The sequence below is a fragment of the Saimiri boliviensis genome, chromosome 1 (assembly GCF_048565385.1).
Source record: "Saimiri boliviensis isolate mSaiBol1 chromosome 1, mSaiBol1.pri, whole genome shotgun sequence".
NCBI lineage: Eukaryota > Metazoa > Chordata > Mammalia > Primates > Cebidae > Saimiri > Saimiri boliviensis.
Genome location: NC_133449.1, coordinates 253,243,155 through 253,270,315, shown reverse-complemented (window position 1 = coordinate 253,270,315; position 27,161 = coordinate 253,243,155). Strand labels below are relative to the sequence as shown.

At 38.6% G+C, this 27,161-nt stretch overlaps 1 protein-coding gene and 1 pseudogene across 4 annotated transcripts in view; both read right to left on the bottom strand.

The window, feature by feature from the left end:
* Nucleotides 1-27,161, bottom strand: part of ARL15 (ARF like GTPase 15) — a 434,430-nt gene that overhangs the window by 315,003 nt on the left and 92,266 nt on the right. The gene's annotated exons all lie outside the window — the stretch shown is intronic.
* The window catches only part of LOC104651026 (small ubiquitin-related modifier 3 pseudogene), a 108,458-nt pseudogene continuing 90,735 nt past the window's right edge, over nt 9,439-27,161 (bottom strand).

The window sequence follows — 27,161 nt, the reverse complement described above, 5'->3', positions numbered from 1 at the left end:
ATATCACCTTTTCAGTGAGACCTGCCCTGATCACTCTGTTAAAAACTGTAACCTCCCCCACCACAACATGTTCTATCCCCCTTACGTGTTTTCCCACAGAACATACTATACTGTCTTCTAACCTACTCAGTAATTTACTTATTTACTTGTGTATTGTCAGTCTCCCCTCACTAGAACCTAAGTCCCACGATGGCAAAAATTTTTGCAATCGTTTTATTAAATTATTCCCTAACCTTTTATTATTGGACAGAGGTTAATGGAATTCTATATTCTAGCCATATTTTTCTTGAATGGAAGGAACATATATCCTTTTAAATCACACCCTATTACATTTGGCAAATCTTATGCTTTTATCTGACTCCTCCTGTGTTTTTTCTTCCTCTAGGATTATTACACTAAGGTCATGCTAATGACACAGAGAGTGGGGTTGGAGGGTGGGTAGTCTAGGCAGAGTTTTAAAGTTTGCTAATCTTTTACAAGAAGGCACAAGAGGAGAAACCAGTCAGTCTGGTGAGAGAAAAACCAGAAAACAAAACTTAAGTGTTTTAAGAGGGAGGAGGTAACCAACTAAGATGAATGTTTCTGAGTAGTTAGATCAGAACGCACACATAACCACTGTATCTGGGAATATGGTGATCTTCACAAGCACCATCTTACCGGGGTGGTGAAGACAGAAAGCAAGGATATGCATTTAGGTCCAGTGATACTTTTCATTTGACATGTTTCACATAGGACACTCCTTTTATTCCATGGCTTCAACTATTTTGATGACTTCCGAATCCCCTATCTGCTTCAACCTCCCGCTCTGGAGAGCCAAACCAGAGTTTTTAAACTTCCTGTTAAACATCTCTAAATATCCCTAAGATACTCTCAAACTAACAAAAATCCAAATTCAGTATCAATCCTATGACCCACAACAGAAACCTGTTCCTTCTTCCTATATTTCCTATTTCAGTAAATGGCAGCATCATCCAATCCATCATCCAAAGCTTATCTCAATACTTAGTCTCTCACACTGTCCACAGTTGATATAAGTCTCCTATCTGTGTTGATTTCCCCTCTTAAATATTTCTGTAATACTCTAATCCAGGGGTCCCCAACCCTCATGAACCGGTACCGGTCCATGACTGGTTAGGAACCAGGCCTCACAGCAGGAGGTGAGTGGCGGGTAGGCAAGGGAGCACTGTGGCTTGAGCTCCGCCTCCTATCAGATCAGCTGCAGCATTAGATTCTCACAGAAGCAGGAATCCTATTGTGAACTGCACATGTGAAGGATCTACGGTGCACAATCCTTATGAGAAGTCCACCTGATGATCTGAGGTGGAACACTGTCATCCTGATTCCATCCCCTTGACCCCAGTGGATGGAAAAACTGTCTTCCACAAAACTGGTCTCTGGTGTCAAAAAGCTTGGGGACCTCTGCTCTAATCTATTCCTATTGTTCTACAACAAAGTCTTCATTATTTTTTGCCAGAATTGTAACTACTTCAACTTAAGTACTCTACCTAGCACATCAAAGGTGCTCAATAAATATTTGTTGATTTCCTGAAATAGCTCATATACTGTGATAAATTACTCAGATCTATGTTGACAAAATTAATGCTTTCCCTTAAAAAGCTTGGTTGAATTTTTTAAAAAAACAAACTGAATAACTGGGGGCTGGGATATCATGAATGATAACATCTCTAAATAAAAACATCCCAAAACAGAAAGTTCTGTTGGACTTGGCTGTCCCCTGGGAGACTGTGGTAGTGAACATTAAAATCCTGATGGCCATGCATTGGAATTTTTCCAACTATTACTTTCTCTAGTCCCTTCTTACCCACCCAGTTTTCTTTGACAATATGCTTCCCCTTCATAACTTAACTCTATCTTGCCTAAAAGCTGTAACTTCAAAGAACTTAAGCATTTCTAAAGCAAACACGATGCAGCACATAAATTATTTCAGAGGCATGGACCCACTGAGATGTTCATTTTGAACAAGAAGAGATAAGTCAAGCCTGGGAGAACACAGGTAAGGATAAGAGATTATTCCAGTATAATATGCAAGGCTTCTCATCTCTCTTTCATTGTTATGAGACCCGCAACAAAGTCTTAATACTGATCACCTCCATAGGGCCTCACCAAGAAAGGATAGAAAAGACCTCAGAAGTATTTTGGCCCTAAAACATTTTTGAATCAAGTTAGAGAAAGTTATGAAACCCACAGTTGTCATACTTGACTTGCATCCAGAAACACAATTCAAATGAAGCATGTAGTCTAAATGGTTGATAGTTTTCAGCTGGCTGTACTTTCCAGCCACCTAATATGAAAAATCTAATCTCACCCTAATAAAAATCTTTGACCTGGCAAAAAAAAAAGAGAAATATATACCTCCGTGGTAGAGTGAGGAGAGGAGGGGAGGTAACAGAATGACTTTACAGGATTTTGTACTTTTAAACACTAATATTTATAGATTAAAGACTGTCTGAAAGGTTAAGCTTGGAAAGATCTACTTAAGATACCCGATACAGCACAGGCACAAAATGAACCATGTTTGATCTAACGTGTACCATGGGAGAATTTTACCTGTAGCGTTACCAACTTCCCAGTGATGCTCCTTAAAATCCCAAAGGCCTGCATAGTGAGGCATCCCACGAAGAGTAGGGTGTCCCAGTCCTCCTCCACTAGTAGATGGAAATGACATGGCGGCACCTTGAGACACTCAGGATGTTTATTCACTCAGACAGTAAATCTACATTCCTTTTGTCCTACAGGCATTATCATTCTTATTTCTCAAGGTCCAAGGTCCCCTAACTACTTCTCCCTACTTAAGGCTCACACCACATTCTGTGCTCTCAAAATACTTAGTTCACGTTTCTAACATACTATGAACTTAACTATGTACAAGCCAAATCAAGCCACTTGTGGTCAATATACATCTGGTCAGCAAGGCTCAAGATCGATCCTATATTCAGACTATCATAAATGAAAATACGGATAAAAAAATCAATCCAGACTTTATTGTATTCATCCTTTATTCGTTAGAAATCATATAAAAAGCTCACATGAGAATTTTAAAAGGCTATAAAACATGGTGATGGTTTAAATAGCTACAAAAACAACTGAAGGCCTCACGGTCATTTCACAAGCTAAAGAAGGAAATAATTTGCTCTTTCCATTAATCTGACAGTTGGCCCAACCTCTGGTATTTCAGGAGATCTTTTTTCTGTTATCTCTAGTCCACTTATAAGCACATATGAGGACACAAAATTTAATTTTTTCTAATGTCTAAAGTAATACCTATAATGAATAACTTGATCAGTCAGAAATGTGTAAAGGAAAAAAGAAATGTTCCTCCATATTCAAACCTCCTATTCAATCTTTCAACTTTTCTATGCATACACTAGTGTGTGTGTGTGTGTGTGTGTGTGTGTGTGTGTGTGTGTCTTTCTTTTCTTTTTCCAGTACAAAAATGGAATCACAGTATGCATACAGTTATACAATTAGTTCATTATTTTTCTTACAACTGTATATTAGTCCTATTATTAGGATGAGCAAACAGACCCAAAGAATAGGTGATTTGGTAAAAGTGACTCAGCTAATAAGTGATGGAGTGGAGTTTACGTGCTGTAGAGTTTATGTGCTCACCTTCCAAATAGTGGGAAAGCTGTAGCCCATCTTCTCCTGTGTGCTACCTAGCAAACCTGTGATCTTCTGACGAATGTGCTAGGACATATTCATCAAAACAGAAGAGTCTTCTACCTGATTCTTATTAATGTCAGCATAGAATTTTATTGTATCGGTCTCCATTTGGTGGCTAAATGCGTGGTTAATTTTAAACTATACAGAATTTAGATTTTCAGAGCTAGAAAATAGCTTAAAGAATATGTACTATGACATCAGAAGTTCTCAAGATACATGAACATACTAAAGTCCAAAATACTGAAGCATATTCATCAATAAGAGCACAGGTTTGCTTGGGAGCAGACAGGAGAAGGTAGGCTGCAGCTTTTTCCACTATTTAGAAGTTGAGCACTCAAATTCTAGAGTCAGATTTCTGGGTTTGATTCCCACTCCAATACTTACTCAGCCACCTTTGCCAAACCATCTAAGAAACTGGGCCACCTTTGCCAAGTCATCATCCCAATAATGGGACAGTTGTTATCCGGATTAAATTAGTTATAATATAAAGTACTTAGAGTAGTGCCTTAGAAATAAATAATAATTCCTATTATTTATACCACACTATTTCAAGTTTACCTCAAAAAATTATTAAAATTTCTGTTCTTGGTGTGGGTAGAACAGAAAACACAAACTTTCGGTTGTTATTTGAGATTCTGGCATGTACACATTCAGTGCTATTTCTTCATTATTCTTTAATTATTAAAATATAAAACTGTGATTAAACAGCTACAGTGGGATATACTGAATTACAAAAGATTTGAGTATATTAAATGGAAACAGGTTCTAAACAGAAATGTGAACATATATTTATGCTAGAATTGTTTGTTACCTATATAAACCTCCTGCAAATGAGAAATGGAAGAAAACAAGAAAATCAAAATCATCAATCCTACTCTATTTTCATTCATATGAGTTTCACAATAAAGGATGAACACTTTAAACTCTGAAGAATACACTAGTCAACATATACTGATTCTCCAGCAGTAAAAACACTTGGGATATTTTTAGGAAACAGGTATGTTCATTTCAGCTCTTCAGAATACACAGATTTGTACTTTCTTTCATATTGGTGGTAATTGTTTTCAGTTTTTATTTTATTTCCTTTTTTTTTTTTTTTTTTTTTTGAGATGGAGCCTTGCTCCATCACCCAGGCTGGAGTGCAGTGGCACAATCCTGGCTCTCTGCAACCTCCATCTCCCAGATTCAAGCAATTCTCCTGCCTTGGCCTCCTGAGTAGCTGAGATTATGGGCACACGCCACCACTCCCGGCTAATATTTTGTATTTTTAGTAGAGATGGGGTTTCACTGTGTTAGCCAGGATGGCCTCGATCTCCTGAACTCGTGATCCACCTGCCTTGGCCTCCCAAAGTGCTGGGATTACAGGCATGAGCCAAAGTACCTGGCTTCAGGTTTTTTTTGTTTTGTTTTAATTTTTTTTACTTGAACACACTAGACTGAAGTGTAGTAGCAGAGTCCAAATTGTTTGAACATCTTTCAGCAGTAAGAACACAATGTTATAGCCAATTCATTGTAAAAAAGCAGCATGAACTTGTCTGGGTATTCTCCAGGTAATGAGAAATATCTCATGAATGCCAGGGAAAGAACTTTAAATGACTGCTCTTTTAACACACCTTTCAGGCAAATGTCTTAAGGCCAGTGTCACAGAAAAGCACCTGAGTGGGAGGGGGTGCCCCGACTTCATGATCACACTAGCTCTGAACATAATTAAAACTAATCCTTTTACCTGCCTACATTTCTTACAAGCACTCTGTTCAGTACAGTACATAAAAAAGGTCTGCATGTTTTGCACCAAGATTCAATCAGTACTTCAACATTTCGGGGGGGAATGCAAGTCCAAACAGCAGCTCATTCCCTTATTTAAAACATTCAGCTATTTTAAAAGGCTTAGAAAACACAGAGCATAATGGTGTATTGAAATGACAAGTCTTTGTCGGAAGCACTGCCTCCAGATTTGCTTACCTCCAACTTTGAGAAGCAGCCAAGATATGAAAACACTAAAAACTTATGCCATGACTTGCATTAAGAAACAGGCTATAGAAACAAGTGTTTACAAACCAGTTGAGGGTACTTCAAGTTACAGAAGGAAGGATAATAAAAAAATTGTCTTAAAAATTAGTTGATATAATCATAAACCAGCACCCTAAAACGGTTACCTGTACTAGCGTTAGGCAGAGGTCAGCGTGGCTCTGTCCTCACATTCAGGGTATAACCGAGAGAAAATACAGAGAATATCTTGACTTAGGGGCCACAGAAAATACATTTGGCAATAAGCACTTCAGCTGTTGATGACAAACTTTTTATACTTTATTCCTCTTTCCACACTCTATCACAGACAAGTGAAAATAACAACTCAATAAACTAAACTATAATTATACTTCTTCTGCAGTGTTGCTTCTTACACTTTATTGAAACATGACTTATAACAACAAAAAGCCTCCTTCTCAACTAATCGGGTTTACTTTCCCCACGTTTTCGCAGTTCAGTTGGACGATCACGATATATACAACACCTACGCCCTTTGTCTCCGCTTAAATCCCTCATATTCAGTGGGTTAGGGGGAAAAAAAAGTTGAGTGATTCTCATTTATCTCAATAGCTTTCCTTGGTTTTACCCACAGTTCAAATCTATGGCTTACCAGAAAGAAGACCAGAGTTCAGTATCTCCATGGCCTTAGTCCTCACTCCATAATGAATCACTTTGAGTTTCTTTTCCCAGGCACACCTCTTTCCATCCTTCCCAATTCCTTCACCCTACACCTCCCCAACTACCCCACACCCACCACGTCACCCTGAAAGGAATAACCTTTTATGTTTTCAGAGTCTGAGATATGACAAAGATTCTTTGCTTGGCCAAACTTTAGTCAGGCTTCCAAACCCTTTCCTAAATCCATCTGTGTACTTCTTTGTGAAATTCCATCTTAACCAAGAGCCTGGCTAAGTGGCTTACGCAAGAACCCCCATATCTAATTTGATCATCCTTCTCCTCCACCATCCCCCAGGTGACGTCTGATCACCTTCGCCAGTCTTCAGCAAGAATCCTGTTAGGTTGGTTTAAGCCAGAGAACTCCTTACCCCTTATGCTTCCTTTTAGAAATTTTCCATCTACTGACCCCCACCTGGCTCTTTGGCTATAAATTCCTACTTCCCCATGCTGTATTGAAATTGAACTCAATCTTTCCTCTTCCATTGCAAGAACCCATTGCAGTGGTCCCTATACCTATGGCGATGGTCCGAATGGTCTTCCTGAGCTTTATCGAGCATCACTGAGTAATTTTTATTTAACATGTAACCCAAAGTCACAAGGGACCATCTCCCTGACCACCTAACTTTAGTAACTAGGGCCTCTTAGAAAACCTCAAGCCAGAAATTTGAAATTACACAGGGATAAAAATCAAGTGAGCATGCTATGTAACTGGCAGGAAATTCAAAGCAAGGAGGAATTCCCACACAGCACAAAAACACGGGTACCAGGTAGAGTATATGGCACAAATAAATTCAAAATTTGACATTTTAAAAGTCATATGAGTGAGCTCTCTCTTTAGCTCAAGTTTAATGACTCCTGTCCCTTTAAGAAGTTTATTACTTATTTCTTAGGCAAGTGTAATTAAGAAACAACCACCCATATTGTAGAATAATCAAGGCAGAAAAAATACATTTATTTGTGTGATACAGCGGTGTGGTAGGCAGAATGAAGGCTCCTCCAAAAGATTTCCACATCCTAACCCCTGGAATCTGTGACTGTTATATTACATGGCTGGGGGGCATTAAGCTTACTAATCAGTCAACCTTACAAAGATTATCCTGAATTAATCCAGGTAGGCTCAATGTAATCACAATTGTAGGAAGGAGGAAGGCAGAAGAGTCAAAACCGGGGAGATGGCATTGGGAGAAAGACTGCCTGATCACCAATGGCGTTGAAAATGAAAAGGGGCCAACAGCCAGGGAATTCAGGTGATCTGTGGAAGCTGGAAAAGGCAAGAAAATGGATTCTCCTCTAGAGCCTACAAAAAGGAATGCAGCTTGGCTGACATCTTAGTTTCATCCTGGTGAGACCCATTTTGAACTTCTGACCTCCAGAACTGAAAAGTTATAAAATGATGTTGTTTTAAGTTACTTAGTATATGGTAATATGTTACATCAGCAATAGAAAACTAGTAAAAGTGGGTAGCCAAAATATGAAGAATAAAGACCTATTTTAAATTATGCAAAAGCTCATTTTATATGTAATTATCCTTAAAGTATTTGGAAAGGAGGGTGTTGTACTTTTGTTTTCTTTGTCCCTATTTACAAGGTTTTCTAAAGTCAAATTATTATCTGAAATATGACCTTTCATGAATAAGATCAATAGAAAAAGTCTTAATAGATTTCTGGTATGCCAGAATATATTTAATACATAAGTAATATACACCAGAAATCCTAGGGAAGCACCATTTTTCCATTATAAGGATAGAAAAAGTTAATGTAATTATTCCTCATACTATGCCATGCTTTCAGGGGGTTCCCTATTTCCCATGTACTTATATAAAACTCCCAAATTATCTTTAAAATAATTGTAGCTTGTTACCACCTCACAACCTGGCCTCATTTTACTCTCTCAAATCCACCGTTAAGTTCCATCCCACTCCGCCCTCCTACCATGCTCGGCTCCCCACTCCACCTCACTATGAAATACACACTTGTTGGTATAAACCTCAGAGGACACAAATCACCTTTAACACCAACAGAAAATATAATTATCCCTAATCAATCAGATACAAAAAGTTTTAATATATTTCAAAACCAAGCTGAGTAACATTTAACTTCTCTCAGTCACTCACCATTAACCTTAACTCTACAGCATATAGCCAAGAATATTGACATTTTAAAACAAAATATTTTGCAGCATCACAACTCCCCTTTCACATCCATTGGAATAGATTCTGGACAATAAACTATTTTATATTTAACACCATTTGATGCCTTTTTATAAACACAAATTAAATAAAAATAATAATCTCTTGTTTTTATTTCATTCTATAAAATCTGTGAAAGTGTGAGCAAACATCCAATGACTAAAGTCGATTCTATAAAATTATATTTTGGGGGATCTCTACATCACACACAGAAGGTTAAACTTCCCTTCAGTAACACTGATTTTAAGATTCTTGAAGATAATTTTAATTATGACATTTTTATGTATGTGTAGAATCATCAACTAGTACCATTCCATATATAGAACCACTGTTGGTCATTAATGCTTTCAGCAATCCATAGCGAACTGAGGAAAACAAACAATAATAAGGGTTGGTTGGTTTGGTTCCCATAAAACTACCTTTTTTCTTTTCTTTTAGCTTTTCTCTCTCTTTTCTTTTCTTTCTCTTCTCTTGTTTTCTTTTATTTCTTTCTTTTTTGTGTGTGTGAGAGAGTCTCACTCTGTCACCCAGGCTGGAGCGCAGTGGTGTGATCTCAGCTCACTGCAACCTCCACCTCCACCTCCCAGGTTCAAGCAATTCTCTGCCTCAGCCTTCCGAGTAGCTGAGATTACAGGTGCCCACCACCATGCCTGGCTAATTTTTGTATTTTCTTTTCTTTTCTTTTATTGAGTTTTAGATTTTGGGGTACCTGTGAAGAACGTACAGGATTGTTGCATAGGTACACACATGGCAATGTGGTTTGCTGCCTTCCTCCCCATCACCTGTATCTGATATTTCTCCCCATGTTCTCTCTCCCCCAACTCCCCACCCCCCGCTGTCCCTCCCCCAGTACCCCCAAACAGACCTCAGTGTGTGATGCTCCCCTCCCTATGTTCATGTGTTCTCATTGTTCAGCACCCGCCTGTGAGTGAGAACATGTAGTGTTTGATTTTCTTGTGTCAGTTTGCTGAGAACCATGGTTTCCAGGTTCATCCATATCCCTACAAAGGACACAGACTCACTGTTTTTTACGGCTGCATAGTATTCCATGGTGTATATGTGCCACATTTTCCCTGTCCCGTCTGTCATTGATGGGCATTTGGGTTGGTTCCAAGTCTTTGCTATTGTAAACAGTGCTGCAGTGAATATTCGTGTGTGTGTGTCATTACAATAGAATGATTTATAATCCTTTGGCTATATACCCAGTAATGGGATTGCTGGGTCAAATGGGATTTCTATTTCTAGGTCCTTGAGGAATCGCCACACTGTCTTCCACAATGGTCAAACTAATTTACACTCCCACCAACAGTGTAAAAGTGTTCCTATTTCTCCACATCCTCTCCAGCATCTGTTTTCTCCAGATTTTTTAATGATTGCCATTCTAACTGGCGTTGAGATGGTATCTCAATGTAGTTTTGATTTGCATTTCTCTAATGGCCAGTGATGATGAGCATTTTTTCATGTTTGTTGGCCTCATATATGTCTTCTTTTGAAAAGTGTCTGTTCCTATCCTTCGCCCACTTTTGAATAGATTTGTTTGTTTGTTTCTTGTAAATCTGTTTTAGTTCTTTGTAGATTCTGGATATTAGCCCTTTGTCAGATGGGTAGATTGCAAAAATGTTTTCCCATTCTGTTGGTTGCCGGTTCACTCTAATGATTGTTTCTTTTGCTGTGCAGAATTTTTGTATTTTTAGTAGACGGGGTTTCACCATCTTGGTCAGGCTGGTCTTGATCTCCTGACCTTGTGATCCACCTGCCTCGGCCTCCCAAAGTGCTAGGATTACAGGCGTGAGCCACCGCACTGACCAAAATTACCTTTTTTCAATTTAAAATGACTTATTTATTCAAAGATTATAGTCTTCCAGGAGGGTATTAAAGTGATGAAATGAACTCAGTAATTGTCCCTGAGTGTTGTTTTTCTAATGTCCTTATCGGCAAACTAAGTCTCACCTTTGCCCACCCTGACAAGGTTTTTTTGTTTTTAATACTATGGTTCTATAAAATCCATAAATCTGGAAGCTGCTACCTAAACAACTTTGAAAAGTTGAGTGGCAAAGGACATAGTGGTAAGTTATATACAATTTTCTTTTCAAGAGAGGAAATCAATGTCTGTGCTTGTAAAATGTTAACCAAACCAGAAAATATCTTTTTGTGATAATTATGTTAACAGTGAGGGTGAATACAAAACTAAACTTTTCCATTCACAGCCATGAAGAAACATGATGAAAAACAAATCATATATGACTATTGTCTACGCCAGACTCCATTCTATTTGCTGTAATTCCCACAGGAGAGGTACAGGAATTCTGTACTGCCCATGTTTTCAGAAATTAGGACTTTCAGTTTTCTTTCCCTCTCCACGTTTCTGCTGAGAACCCAGTCTTAAAGTGTCATAAATAAGCTAAGACTTTTGGCAGATGTGCACTGTTTTGAATTGCTCATCTGTACCTATATTGCCTAATTATGAATCTCCATTATCCCCTTGGCAATTACATTAACTCCAGACTGTGGCCTTCTTAAAATCCAGACAAATTACCCAATGCCCAGACTTCTTTCTAGAAACTAAAGAGAATGCACACACTCTAAAGTTTCAAGTCAAATCTTGTACTTTTTTCTCTACCTCTTTACATTTCAGTGCAGATGAATAAGATTTTAAAACATAAAGGAGTTAATGCTTAAAAGCACACCCTACATATTGTGGTTCAAAGGCCATAATTAAAGGATCGATTCTGAACATCGTGCTGATTTGGGAGCAAACAAAGCTCATTTAGTAGTTAACACTCAGAATCCAATCCAGGTATTTTGTGTAGCTTGTGCACTGCTTTTCATGAAAGTACCTGGAGGAATGTACAGTCATTTACTAAAAATCATCAATTCCCTTGGACTGTTTTTTTTTTCTTTTTCTTTTCCTTTTTTTTTTTTTTTTTTTTTTTTTACCTTGCAACTCATTTTACCTGAACAAAGATAACAATTCTGATTGGCCCAATTTAAGTTACAGATTCATCCCTGCAGATAGTTTTGAGTTGCACTTGGAAGTACATCAAGGAGGAAAATCACTGTGGTGAACGTCCTCGAGTTTCCACAGACGACTTTGTGGTCGGCATGGTCGCCATTCAACAGCAATGCAAGCACGGACGGCCCAGGCTGGGGACGGCCCTCTAGAAACCATGCCCCGCCAGGCTGCTCTCCGGCGCACCTCCTGTCTGTTGCTGGAACACATCGATGGTGTCCTCGTCCTCCATCTCCAGCTGTGCTGGAGTGTCGGTTTCATTAATTGGCTGCCCGTCAAACCTGAATCTAATCTGTCTCATTGACAAGCCCTGCCTCGCGCAGTAGGCCTTCATCAGCTTGCTCAGCGGCGTGTGCCTCTTGATCTTGAACTGCACCACGGAGCCGTCCTGCCCAGCCACCTTCAGGTTGATGTGGTCGTTCTCCGTCTTCACGCCCTCCCCCCAACTCCAGTCTTGGACCAGGTATCCCTGCCCACTCCAGGGAGGCTGGTGGCTTCGCAGCCGCTTGAGTGGTGAGCTGGCACACCCGTCATTCCCCCATCCCCTCAGCCCCAATGTGGCCTCCAGCGCAGAAAAATCTGGCCCAGGAAGTGAGGGCATGCAGACCACTCTGGGCAGGATGTTAGTGGGGACCACTGCATGAAGCCCCTTCACTTTAGGGAAGGTAGATATGGGTGTGTTCAAAGGCACAGACGCAGGACCCAGACCTGCACACACGAGCAATGGCTGCAGCCCCGGGAGAGGCTGGGGCAGGGCAGGGCCAGCCACAGCACCTCTGCCCCGTAATAGACAGACGCCAGGAATGGACAGTCTGTCCCAGACCCCTGGTGAATTCCTAATAAACAAGTGAACTCATGAGTTAAAAAATGCAGCCCTGGGCCAGGTGCAATGGCAGGTGCAAAGGCACAATCTTGGCTCACTGCAACCTCTGCCTCCCGGGTTCAAGTGATTCTCTTGCCTCAGCCTCCTGGGTAGCTGAGATTTACAGGCGTGAGCCACCATGCCCAGCCTCCCTTGAATCTTTCTAGCTCTCTTGGTTGCACATACCTCAAAAATCCCAACAACTGCTATGCTGTGAAGAGATCTTACTTTGGGTAAAGTACTTCCCAAGCACTTTGGAAGGATTATTGAATTTAATCCTCATACCTCCCTGGGAGGTGTACACTTTACATCAGACCCCTATGACTGTAAAGGCAACTACTCAGAGATCATTTGGCCAAGATTACACAGCTAACAAGATCTGGGATTTGAACACAGGTCTAATCTGCTTTCCAAAATAACTAACCACTGCACTGTACTGCCTGTTAGGGAAAACCCATCAGGGGTAAAAAGATATTCCACTTAGTTTGTTCCCAACACATCAAAAGTTTAGTGACTACTCTTGGCAAAATACCAATGCCCCAGAATTATTGCCTTTCCTTACTGACTGGCCCATCTGACAGTTAACTGAAGAGCAGTTCTTTGCCTTCAGTGTGTAACCTTCTGGAAGGTGAGGGCTTTGTTAGTTAAATTATTATGCTAGAGTCCCAGCCAGCAACTAAAACCTAATGCCCTTTTCATGATTAATTGTTCAACAAATCTTATTTGAGCACTGCCATAATGAAGTAACTGTTAAGTAACTGAAATTCTGCTGTGGAGGACTAAATATGTGAAAGCCACGTTCCTGTCCTCTAGGAACTCCTGGTCAAAGGCACAGTAAGAACAAAGACTGCTCCAGAAACAATAAGTAAAGTTACCTGATGATCACCTCTAACCTCCTTGTCCTCTCCCTCAAATTCATAATTTTCTGGGAAATGAAGAAGGACAAAATGAACACTGTTGAATACTTTAAAAATATCTAGTGGAACGGACTAAATTGTCCTCTGTCCCTTTTATCCTTCCTGGGGGTGGAGGAGAAAAATTTATATTTTTTCTTAGGCAAATCTAGATAACTGATATCAAATTAAGAGATCTGGACAGGAAAAACAAAAGAAACCAAACAGTGGAAGTAATAAATAGATTATAATGATCTGGCCCCAAGTCTATGTCTGTTTAATCCTAGTAGTTATATAGTTTATGTAGAGTTGCAAGACATCTGGGGGTAAAAAACTAATTCCAGCACTCCAAGTAGCATAATAGGACTTCCTGAAGTATGTAGCTTACAAAAGGGTGCTGGTAGGATCAACTTTCTAAGTTGCTACTCTTCATTCATTTACCCAATATTGATTGAGTGTTCACCAGTGCCAAGAGGTAGACATTTATAGTGAGCAAGGAAGATATGCCCACAGCCCTCATGGAAGTTATAGTCTAGAAGGGAAGTCAATATTAGACAGTCACAAATGCATATTTAAATACTGACAATGAGAAGCACTATGAAGGGAAAGAAGAAGGTGTCTCAAAAGTTTACCAGACTGTATATAATTATACTTCAAAATGCTGAGGGGGAAAGAAATTTGATAAATGACCCTATTTAGATGAAGAGTTAAAAAAAAAAAAAAAAAAAAAAAAAAAAACCCTCTCTGGGAGATAAGAAAACAAAAAATACCTTTGCAGGAATAAATAGGAGTTAGCCAAAGAATGTGGAGAACAATGTTTCATGAAGAAGAAATTATAGTTGTGTAAGCCCTGAGGGAGAAAAAATTTGATTTGTCATAGAAAGTGAAAAAGCTAATGTAGACAAGAGGTAGGAAAGAGGGAAAAAGGGGAACAGAAACACAAGAAAATGTAAGGGCAGCCAACCATATAAACACACCTAAACCAAAAGTCTTTGAATGACTTCTAATAATGTCTCTGATACAAAATAATAATGACTATACAAGGCCCATATCTAAAAAAATTAGCAATTACAATACAAGAAATTTTCAAAATTCCCAAGTGAAAGATTTGGAACTGGAAAGGCTCCTCTAGTCCAAAGAGCCCTACATCTTTCAAATGAAAAAGGGAACTCCATGCGCATGTGTGAGATGCCGTTATCCTCTCTGAATCTCCTTTCTCAAGAACCCACGTTCTTCTAGCAGAGAAGAATCTTGCTTCTCCTGAAGGGTTGCTCTACACCACAGCATAACAATATCCTGTACAAAAGGGATGTGAAAGCCACTGGCCAGCAGGTCACAGGATGTGGCACAATACTATCTCCCAGGGCTCCTTTCAATATGCAAATGGATGTGGGTATCTGTCTGCAAGGGGAGACTAAGAGAATTTTAAAAAGAGGCCAAACTGCACTAAAAACCCCCACAGAAGAGACATTTTACTTCGCCCCCAATGTTACCTTTTCTTAAAACATGACAGGCGCAAGCATCTAAACACAGACAGAGCATGCCTCTATTCAGTCTTATTCCTGTTCTACGGAATTGTTCACTTGCCAAACAAACTGCCTGTTGAGAAGACCATTTATAGTTATATAAATGAGAAAAGACTACTGATTAAGGTGAACATAGTCATTTAGTTTCACCTTCTCCTAAAACTGCTCTAAAATGATTTTAAAAGACATTTTTTAAAAAAAGACAAACATACTTGGACATAAAAAATAGCTGTAACATTTTGGAAACTAGAAAGCAGAAGAACAAGTGGTAACTGATCCAGCAGACCAGAAGCTGAGTCTAAACAGGCAGTGAAAGAAAGGTGAGCCACAAGATGGTTTGCCCCTGGGACTCCCAAGGAGCTCAGGAATGGGTGGAATCCAAGATCCCTTATAAGTGGGGATGAAGGAGGGACTAAAAACAGGAGGACTGGTTCAGATCCCTTTAAAGAAGGACTTAAGTGTTCTAGATCCTCTCTCCGATTTCACATAGCTGGGCAACTGGCCCTGCCACCCTGATAGAAGACAATACCTTTTATTTTCTGCACTGAAGACCTCCAGGCCCATATTACAGCAGGAATATTGTACAGAAAAGGAGAATTTAGTGAAACTTGAGCACAGTGAATATGGAGAGCCCAAGCCCCTTTTCCCACTTGCTTCCCGCACCACTGAGGCCCAGGCTTACATTCTCCAGGTGGGAGCCTGAAAGATTCTTCTTTGGAATATCTGACCACCCCAAGAGAGAAAACCTAAAGGTATGATTATTGGGACCTTTCTGATAAAACAGCCAAACACCCATGGTGAAACACATAGTAGATAAATCTCACTCTTGCATGTAGGATTCTGAATTAGCTTCATGTGCCCCACTTTAAAATATAAATAGACAAGAATTGCCAGGCATCTAAGAAAAGTCATTAATATGAAAGACAGAAACCTAACACAGGAAAATATTTTTTAAAACTAAGGGTAAGCATCACTATATAATGAGACAAAAACCTAATACACACATACATGCACACAGACACACACATATGCGCGCGCGCACACACACACACACACACACACATTCACACACCAAAGCACATCATGAAATTTCAGAAGACTGGAATTGCCAAACAAGATTAAAAAAATCACCACCACCACGAGTAAAAGCACTTCAGATACGTAAGGTTCAGGATTAAAATAGCAATGTTGCTTAGATAGCAACAGCTAGAAGCTTAGAAGTAAATGGCATCATGACTTCAAAACTATGATGGGCAATTATTTCCAAGCTAAAATTCTATACCAACTAAACCATCAGTCATGAGTCCAATAAGTAAGATCTCAAAAACACCGACTTCCAATGCACTTTGGAGTAAGCTAAAGAACACAAACACCTGGAAGCCAGCAAGCATCTTACAGGAGAAGGGATCCCCCAGCATGATAATTCAGGGGGCCCCAGTGATGACAGCCATGCAGCAGGGCTGGAAACCAACAGCCCAGATTGGAGTAGATCAGAAGCTCTGAGAAAATGTCACCAAGAAGATGAACTAGATAGAATTTTATAGCCCACCTATTTGAAACTATTAAGAGGAGATTTATACAACTCAAGAGACTGATGAGTGAATGATAAAGACATAACAAACTAAGTAAATGACAATATGTGACAATGATTAAATCAAGAGAAAGTAAGAGTTGAATAAAGAAGAAATCATAAAATGACAGTGATGAATAGTATTTATAAAGGCATAATATAAATACATGGGTTTACCCAAAATTAGAACATTAACCATGTGGGCAGAATGAAGGAGCTGGGGGGAAGTAAAGATGTGTCTTTGGGTGACTTGGGAGAGAAAACAGCGAAATCCTTAATTTCCAAAGCAGAAGCCAATAGGTAATGCCTAAACCTAGAAAAATCAAGAAGTAGCTAGCTACACAAGTACATTAATTAGAATGATGGAGGTAAATATAAATAGAGAGAGAGAGGCTAAATACAGTAGTTGAAATGGAAAAAGCTAGAGAAAGAGAAGTTTGAGAGGGGATTTGAAGGGAGGGAAGGAAGAAGTTGACCCAACAACCACTAGTTTTCACATAATAGGCTCTACATGATTACTTGATCTTTTTAAAAAAAAAGTTCACATTTAACCCTGATAAAAATAAAAACTAAATAATAAAAAGCCAAGAAATATGAACTAGAATTGAATATTCACTTCTGTATCCCGTATATTATTAGAAAAATATGTATATCTGTATTTTATAGCAAAGGTAGTACCATTCTTTTTAAAGGACTATTTTGAGGTCTTCTTTATCGTGAAGCACATCGAATGGGGAAAAAAAAAAAAAATCATTCACCTCAGGTCATTTCTTGGACCTGGACATTGACACGACATGCTGTACAAAGAGGCTAATTTTTGAACAGTAACTTGCAATGTACATATCCTTCCAGAGTGTTTGACACTGACAGCCTTTCTTATTTTGTCTCTTTTATTTATTCAGAGCCCATCTTCTCCTCAAAGAAGACAGCTATCTTTTTCTTACATGGCAACTTTCTCTTCAAAATATAAAAATACACAGTGACTTAGAGGATTATAGGATGCTAAAAAAAACAGAAGAGCTAAAGAGTTCTTTAATAAAGGGTAAAAGAGGAGGAATGAGTGGTAGAAATAACATTAATTTATTCTTTGTGTCCTAATATTTGGCTTGAATACGACATCAAATATTTATTCCCTAATGTCTTCCATGCGAGCTGAAGAGGCAAAGAGGCGTAACAAGCAAAATTCACAAAAATATGCTTTTTCTTTGTTATTAAGCAGTTCTTATTAAAAATCAAGACATTTTTAAAATGTACCCACTTCAAAATACATTGTAAGATTCTGTGACACAGGCATCAACAAATAAACCATAAAATCCTCCCAATTAAATTGAAATTTTTTTATGAACTATATTTCTCAAGGCAAGAACGTATTGATAAAAATAATGCATATTTTCTATTTTTTTACTGTAATCTACTCACTTTCCAACCAACTTGCTTCAAATATTCTCTTGGAAATTTGTACTTCAGGAGAGTGGTTTGAAAGAATTCAGTATGTTATTTCAACAAAATGATAAATGTATTGTGAAATATATTATATTTGATTATCAAGCTAAAGCATTGCAAACGGCCATCACAGAATCCAAATTCACCCATAATATTCTAACCCCCAAAATATTCCTCTGATACTAAAGGACACCTGTACATGACAAACCCTTTTTGGCATCAGGTCCTTAAAAATTAAAGGCCATTCTGACTAAAGTATGTTATTTTCCAACGAAGTTTTGTTGTTGTTACTGCTGCTGTTGCTACTATTTGTATTGACTAATCCTCAAGTGGGTTCTAGCCACCCTGAAGAATATTTGCAAGTATAACCATATTGGAATTGAAAGAGACCTTACATGCCATATAGTGCTTTTCCTCAAGGTGCAAAACTTTGGTGCAGAGAATTCCGTTGACAAACAACTCATGATTAATTCAGTCTCCTAGAACCCAATCTAGTGCTTTTTCTATAATAACACATCACACAGTCTGTAAAACCAGTACAATTACCACTTGATACTTTCAGCAAACAAAATGGAAATATACATATTGTCATAGGTAGTTTTTATTTTTGTAGTCACACATAAGAGGATGTTATATGTGAAACTAGGATTCTTTTTATTGTTCAAAAGACGGACTGTCCAATTATAGCTATTGCTGAACCAGAAATGTATTTTCAGTTTATTTTCCCAAATAAGGTTAGTGGTTTGTTTGGGGTGCACAAAGTATTACGAAATGGCATAGAGTAGGTGCTATTGCAGGGTTTTCTCCTGCTCACAACAGACCACAAAAGGGCAACAAGTTTGGAGGGGACAGAAAGGCTGGGAGCAGAATCAAGGAGCTGGAGAGCTGCTCTGTCAGTTCAGGTTTTAAGATCCATCAACAGACCCTACTCACTGAGTGAAAGCCCTGGCAATTTTATCTACACTCCAGAAAATAATTCCTTGGACAGTTAAAAGACTGGAATATCAAAGAACTGATGACGGTTTTAGGTAGCACTTAAATGAAACACTTTTTTTTTTTTCTGAGACGGAGTTTCACTCTTGTCGCTCAGACTGGGGTGTAGTGGCACAATCTCGGCTCACTGCCACTTCTGCCTCCCAGGTTCAAGCAATTCTCCTGCCTCAGCCTCCCGAATAGCTGGGATTACAGGTCCCCACCACCACCACCCCCAGCAAATTTTTTGTGTTTTTAGTAGAGATGGGGTTTCACCCTACTGGCCAGGCTGGTCTCGAACTCCTGACCTCAGGTGATCCGCCCACCTCGGCCTCCCAAAGTGCTGGGAAGACAGGCGTAAGCCACTGTCCCTGGCCAAATGAAACCTTTTCACATTTTCATCTCACTTTTAAAAAGAATATCATAATGATAGTTCAGGAATCCAAGTTCAGGAAGGAAATAAAGAGTAGACAAAGTCCAAAATGAGGAATATGCTCTTCTGGAACACACCTACTTAACCAGAAAAGAGTAAGTCGAGTAGGAAGAAATGCCAAGTCACTAATTTGTTTAAGGATCTTGGTTATTGGTGGATTCCATTAGGAATGTGTCTGGCCACAAGTAACAGAAAATCCATGTTAGGTGCTTTAAACAGGCATCGCCAAACCTAAAGGGCCAGAGAGTAAATATTAAGACCTGTGGGCCATATAGTCTCCGTCGCAATTACTCAACTCTGTCATAGCATGAAGGCAGCCACAGTCAATACATGGCTGTGTTTCAGTAACACTTTACTTACAAAAATAGGCAATCAGCCTATGGGACACAATTTGCCAACCAGTGGTTTAACCAAAATGCCAATCCCTGGTTTAAAAAAAAAGGGACTTAATTAAAAAGAAGCTGGCCTTTTCTGTAACGTAGTAAGAAGACCACATCAGCTCCAAATGTCACATTTGGAGGAAAAGGGAAAAGGAAGGTAGAGGAGAAGGCTCTCTCAGCCACATTTGTCCCTTTTCACAAGAAAGCAGATCCCCTCCCCCACAAGATCACTGGTCAAAACCAAACAGCACAGCCACATCTAGTTGTAAGAGAAGCTGAGAAAAGAGGGAACACAGGAGTCTGAGAGACTTAGACCAATCATGGTTCATTCACTGCCTGGGGCCAGACACATTGCTGCCTCAGACCAGGGTATTTTAGCAAGAAGGATAAATGGCTATTGGGTGTACAATGAACAGTGTTTGTCCTACTGGGCTTCATCTTTCATATTTTCTCTATTGGTTTAATCTGAACTAATTGGTCAAATGGCGATTGAGAAAGATTAAGCATGTTGGTGCTGGGGGTGGGGAACAAATAAGACTGAATCTATCCTTAGCTACCTAAAAGTAGTGATTTAATGGGAAGGAGATGAAGAGTGAGAAATCTGAATGGCAGTCCTGCCAGCCCAGTTTTATGACCTTAGCCAGAACACTTAACCTACCCATGCCTCTGTTTCTCCAACTGGAAAAATAAAGTTGTTAAACTAGACGTCTCTAAGGTCCCCTGACACACTAACATCCTATGTCTCCTTTAAATATGTTGTCTGATCAAGCAAACATAGCATAACATATCCAGTTAAAATTTCATTCTAAAAATAGTAAAGCCCAAATCACAAACATGGAGGATTCCCAGGCAGAATAAAGTTTTAAACTAAAGAAGAAAAAGGATTTTATTCAAATAACTTTTCACACATTTCTAAAAGATTGGCATTCCATTCAACCCTTCCAATTTCTAAGAAAACACACGTGTAAGAAGGGTGGTTAGCTTTTTTAAAACACTATAAATGTGTCTTGTAAAAATCATACTGTTTCTTACAACAAACTTAAAATAGTTCTCAAGTCCAAAAGGGTAACTGTTCTAGCTAGACGACTAACTGAGGCTGCTCTAGTCACCCCTCCCCGGCCAAAACCCCAAATAAGCATTGCAAAAGATAAGGTGGCAGGAATTAGATTTACTTTTGAGATGCTCCCTCAAATAAACACCCTTTGAACAATGCACTGGAAATTAATCAAAACACAGTCGGGATCATTGAGGTTCCTTAAGAAACAGGCTTTTCAAAAGGAATCCAAATGAATAACTCTTCTGGCAGTTTGAGCAAAACAGGAATAAAGAAGGAAGACAAGAAGAGAGGTAGGAAGGGAGAGAGCAAAACGTTTTAAAGGGTAATGTTGTTTAGCAAAAATGTTCTCATATTTTCCTTAGAAATCTTCTAGTTTTATATCCATACAACAGAGATAATAAAAATCTTCAATAAATGGGTCATAATTTATCTTAAAAACACACACACACACACACACACACACACACACACACACACACACAAACTAACTGAAGGCTCTAACACACCAAGAAATTCGTGCAGAAAATTATTTTAATTTAGTACCATTAACTTGGTATTCAAAGATTTGGAGATGAAGAAAACTTAAAAAATACCCATTAGTTTATTGTGTGGAAAGTATGTAATCTTTTGAGATTAGCTGACCAACAATTGTTTCTGTTACAACTTCTAAAATATACTTACCACTAAATTTGAACACATACATGAGAGAAGTCTTTTAAAACAGGCCAAAATAGCAGTCTCAAACAGAGTAATCAAATGATGACCGTACGGCAAGAGCAAAAAAGAAAGGAAGGAAAGAATGAAGAGATGGAAGGAGTGAAAAGAGGAGAGAAGGAAGGAAGTGGAGGGTGACAGAGGGACCACCACACAGAGATGCAGGGACCGCTTCAGGTTAACAAGAAGCCTTCAGCTCCTGCACATTTAATAGAGAGTATTTTATTCAGTAACTGATACAACTTTTCTACAGCCACTGGAGTAGATAAGAGATACCCTTCCAGTAAAAATTCTCCAAGGATTCCGCCCTGTAATAGAACAGGCAGCAGTTCTCAATCCTGACATACCAAAGGGGTTAGCAGGAGTTTCCCCTAAATGCCCATTCTCAGACAGATGAAAGAACTTCCTTTGAAAAATGCTGGAGCTTTTCACCTCTGCAAAGCCTGTTTCCCTACATATTGTCCTCCGTGGCCGTTTCAGCGTTTTCATCAGCTCCCAGCCTCTTCACCATTTGTCATTTGCACCCACATACAATAGGAAAACACATTTTCAGACATGCCTCAGCATGTCCAGGATGGGATGCGCCGTCACGACTAAGCCGCATTACACGAAAATGTGTGAAATGCATCGCTTGACCCACTTACACAGAAAGACGCGTACCACATTTAACCTGAAACGTCCTAAACACTTCTCATGGGCATTTCCATTCTTGTGGCTTCATAATATCAATGATTGAGAACTGAAGAAGGTTTGGGTCATATTTATTTATTTATTTAAAACCCTCATGTCTCTCAGTTTCCTCGCAGGAACCTGTGACTCTTGCATGGCATAGTAGCTGTGGTCCCACGTTGGAAGGAGGTATGATCAAAGGCAGCCTGGCCAGACTTGGGAAAACATTTCCACTGAGAATGGACATACTGCCTGTCAAAAGGTTATTCCCACCGCGTTGGGGCAGCAGATCACGTTACTCCAGAGTAACAACATGAAAGGGCAGAATCTGGCCACAGTCACCCACATACGTGTTTTTCTTTCCAACAAGGGCAAATGGGAGACACCAGCCAGGGCAGAACATCCTTCTTATCACTTGAGGGGGTCTGGGGGTGGGGAGGAGGCCTTTCCCTAATCAATACAGCTCCTCAGCTGCAGCCACTGTTTAATGCCTTTTATATTTTTCTTTTCATTCAGAAACAGCTCACATTCAGCAAGACTTTTCTGTCTTAAACTTTTTTAAAAAAAACCCAAGCAATCACAAGCTATATTCTGTGGAAGACAAAATAACTTTGGAGGCGTAAATCTTAATGTCAATGACAGGAAGGCTTTGGTGAACCATTACCATAAATCTGACAAACGCTAATTTGATGGGTGGCTGTATCTGTCTGCTGCACGGCCAGTCTAGACAGTCTATTGAGAAATCCTAAAACACAACTGTTTGTTCCCTGTAACACCATCTGGATATGGCAATAAGCGCCGACCCAGCGCCATTCACACATGGATCAAAGCACATGCTAATGCTATCATGAAGTCATACACATAAAAAATTCAATCTGAGAACTCGAAGCAATTTTCCTAGTCTTCAGTGAAGAAACCCCAGCCTTAGTGCGACTCAAGCTAAGTGCGCAAAGGGGGAGAAGGGGGAAAAAAAGAAACTGACTATTTAATGAGCTTGGGTTTCCAGAGGAATGTTAGGCCACCCATTGTATTGGAAAAGGCTCATGTCACACTTCAGTCATGGTACCCGTCAGGGTGCCCCTTTACAAAAATTGATCTGAAGACCTTTGTAATTACCTGTTTCAGTCAGGGGTGGGGGGCTGGGGGAGTAGATTCATGACAAGAAATAAAAGAATGGATCCAAGGTGTAAATCTAACATTACATTATATGGGTCTGAGCTGGTAGAAATTTTCAATATTGCACACAATATTAAAAACCTTTCTCATTAAACTGCACTGTGGCATTAGATCAAAGCATCAAGGGCCTCCTATTGAACTCCTTTAAATATTACGAACATAAGAGCAAGTCTGGCTGTGCATAAAATAGAAACAAAGCCAATTTTTTTTTTTGTCCACCCTCATCCTATAGCTGGCTGGAGGGAAACATGGCTTGAGAAATCTACTGCAAGTCAAACAGGAAGAAACTTTACTTCTCCCAAATATTTAATTTAACAAGGCATAAATGAATACCAGTCTCTAGGATTCCACTTTTGTAAATACGCTACTCTTTCAAAACTTTAAGCTACTCTTTCAAAAAGTATCACTCAGCAGCACCACTTCAACTGCAAACCACCCAGACACTGGTTTCATCCTCACCACCCTGTGATTCAAACTTCTCAAGGAAATAGAAAGTTCTTACTACACGGGGGCTTTATTCCACTGTGTACTTCTAAAGTAATTTTGACTCACTGCTTCTTGGCTGGCTTATATTGCCTATCAGCAACTGATGGAAGAACATAACTAACAAATATCTGATGAATTTGTTATAACTACACTTATCTCTGTTTGCTGGGAGACACTGTGTATGTTATGTCCCAAATTTCCACATACTGTACTCAGCATAAGCTACGTGCAAATTCCCACTAGCACATTTTATTTTATAGCAGCTATGATAGTAGTCTCTATGTTATGGGTGTATGTATATGTACGTGTACACACACACAAAAAAAACTAATTAAGTCCCTAAAATGTACTAATCAGGCCATGGAGGGTGAGTTAAAAAGATAACAGAAAAATCTGTCAGGAATTACATACTGTAACTAAGTATTTCAGCTATCACAGGTTGTGGCTTATGCTGCAAATTTCTAGTTTATGTAGTAGTTAAGACGATGTATATACCTTATATCTGTACAAGCTAAGTATAAAGTGATAACTGAAACAGAACCCTTCTACTCAGACACCCAGGTGTTTTCTCTCTTTCTATTCTACCTGCTAATGCCTTTAAAGGTAATAGAGAATAAAAAATATTAACATTACATTCTAGTTTTTAAATAGTTTAAAAACAAAAGCTGGCTTAAGTCTCTAATCAGTCATTTTACAATTCTAGACATAAATTAGGTAAAGAAATTGGAAAACAAGAGGTAAAATGTTAAGCCACACGTTTCTTAAAATTCAGTTCAATTTAAAAGGAAGATTTCTCCTCCCAAAGTATTTTATAAAACAAAATATATCTTTTCCAATGGAGTTTTGGTAAGACAATGCTTTTGTTTTTTTTTTTTTTTCTAGAGAGAGAGAAAACACTATTAATTTTACCACATCCTATATGAAATCTTCCCTAAAAATATCTTAAAATAAGAGACGTTAAGGAAATATATTTGCAAGTCCACTGTGAAATATTCTATTTTAAATGCTGATCATAGATCGTCAGTTATATTTAATCTAGAGAGTTAACCACTATGACATAATCTGAATCACAAAGACAAACAGAAAACAGCCTATTTTTCTGTACTGCATGTTTCCTAAGGAAGCAGCAAAAAACTAATAGAAGAAGGTAAACCACCCTTCCCTAAGGATAGCTTTATTCTCTGACTTTCTAAATAAAAACTGTAAACATATTAACTTTCTTCATCTACAAGTTAGTTAGTACACGTCAAGATATTTTAGCAGAATTCAAACGTATTCCGTTTGCAAGGCATACATGTAGACCTGTAGGAATAAAAAGAAATAAACATGTTCATACAAATGTACATTTCAGATGATTCACCATAACAATCAGATATTACCCTAGGTAGAACTAGGGAAAAAAATAGTGATGCAAAAAGTAAGTGAGAAATTATAATCATTCTTGTTAACCATTTTATATATTTATAAAGCCATTTTACAAATATAATTAAAAATCTGCATGTTATTCTCTATGTTGTATTGACTAAATTACAACTAAGAACATGTTATCTACCAGTAATGGCTTTCTTTCAGGCTATGGCTATAATTCTGTTAAGTTTAAAATGGGGGAAAAATCACCCAAACATTGCTTAATGTAACTAATCAAGCATTTTCAAAATTAGACTGGGAATGAAATGTAAGGCAGTATTTGCAGGGATTAAAAAATGTTGTGGTAGAACAGTACTGCCATCTACCGACAACTGTTACCAGTGCCTCGGGAGTGTTTCCAAGAGCAACCTCCCATTTACTTGTATCTGACCCAAGGAAGACTTCAGACACCGTGCAAGTAACCAGAAAGAAGCAACATTCAGATTGCTCACAGTTATACCTCTGACTTTTAAAGAGTTAATATCGTCTCTCTTTCTATTCAAAAAGAGCATGGTTAAAAAAAAATTTTTTTTGAGTAGTTAAAATATAGTGACCCACAGAATGAATATTTTCTAGTAACTAACATCCAGCCAAGAAGATGGCTATGCCTATTGCTACAGAATGCTCATGCTCCTACCGACAAATCTCTTTCAATGCCGTGATACACCCTATCCTGTATCCTTGATGCAGAATTAGATTCATTATATCCTCTAATGAAAAAAGCAGATCACAAGACCTCATAAGCAAGACTGGATGTATTTATTTATATGTCAATCATAAAGCATCCATTTACCACCCAGGAATCACTTTATTTGGGGTCACTGTGGGTCCAAGTCTGGCACTGGATTCCTGCTGTAGCATAAAAACACCTAGGGTTTAGCTTGGTGGGGAAGTCATGGTGCACACTGACATCGCAGATTTGACAGAACTCAGTTGCTATGGCATCTGAGTGAACCATTGCAGTGGCATTACCAGGGGGAAGAGCCTTTGCACACCTTCTATAATGCTCAAGAAGATACCAAGCAGATGCTTTACACAAGTTCTATCAATTTTTCAGTAGTTTAAAAGTAGATATCGAGTGGGGAAATAAGCAATATAAAGATTCTTGAACCCATATGATGGAGCAGCTGGAGGACAGCTAATCTTCTAACTGTGTACATGGATGCTGCATCCCATTAATAATGTAAAATATATATAATTTTGGTCTATGGATTTTAACATTTTATGGAAACACTGCTACTGCTTTTTTTTTTTTTTTTTTTTTTTTTTTTTTTTTTTTTTTTTTTTTTTTTTTTTAGGACAGTAATCTGAAAACAGGTTACAGACAGAAAACATGTAAATGACAGATTTTAAAAAGGATTTAGTCTGCACTAACATAGCCCTTTTAGGCCACATAATTGAAGAACTCCAAGGAACCACAAAATAAACCGAAAACCCCAGACATAAAGAGATCCACTTATTAATTAAAAGCAGCTCTCTTTCGCTATTAAAATAAGGTTGGCCATGCATACTTTATTGCTGTCACAGTCTCACATGAGGCAGTATTCAAAACACATAAAAGTAAAGTTGAATAGTTCTCTATGTAGGGAATGGAGTTAAGTCATGTCTGCTTGCACAAAACTGTTTTGCAAAGCAGCCATATATAGAAGATCAGGGTGGAAGAAAAAAAAAAGACTAAAATGCATCAAATCTCAAATTCAATGCCTTTCTTTGGTAGGGACAGTGAGGTGTGCTGTAGACAACATGAGTTGAATCAAGAAAGACCTAAAACTTTCCTTGTTTAAAACTAGAACTAGAAATCAAGACAATCACTGCAAAGAAAGAGGCAGGGAACTAATTAAATAAATTACATACTAATTAAATACAAGTTATTTGGGGACTTTTTTTGTAAGTCTAGGTTTTGTTTTTAAACACAAAACGTCTGTATCACTGGTTTATCTGTGAGAAGAGGCACTGGTCACAAAAGAGAGAGAGAGAGAGGAAGA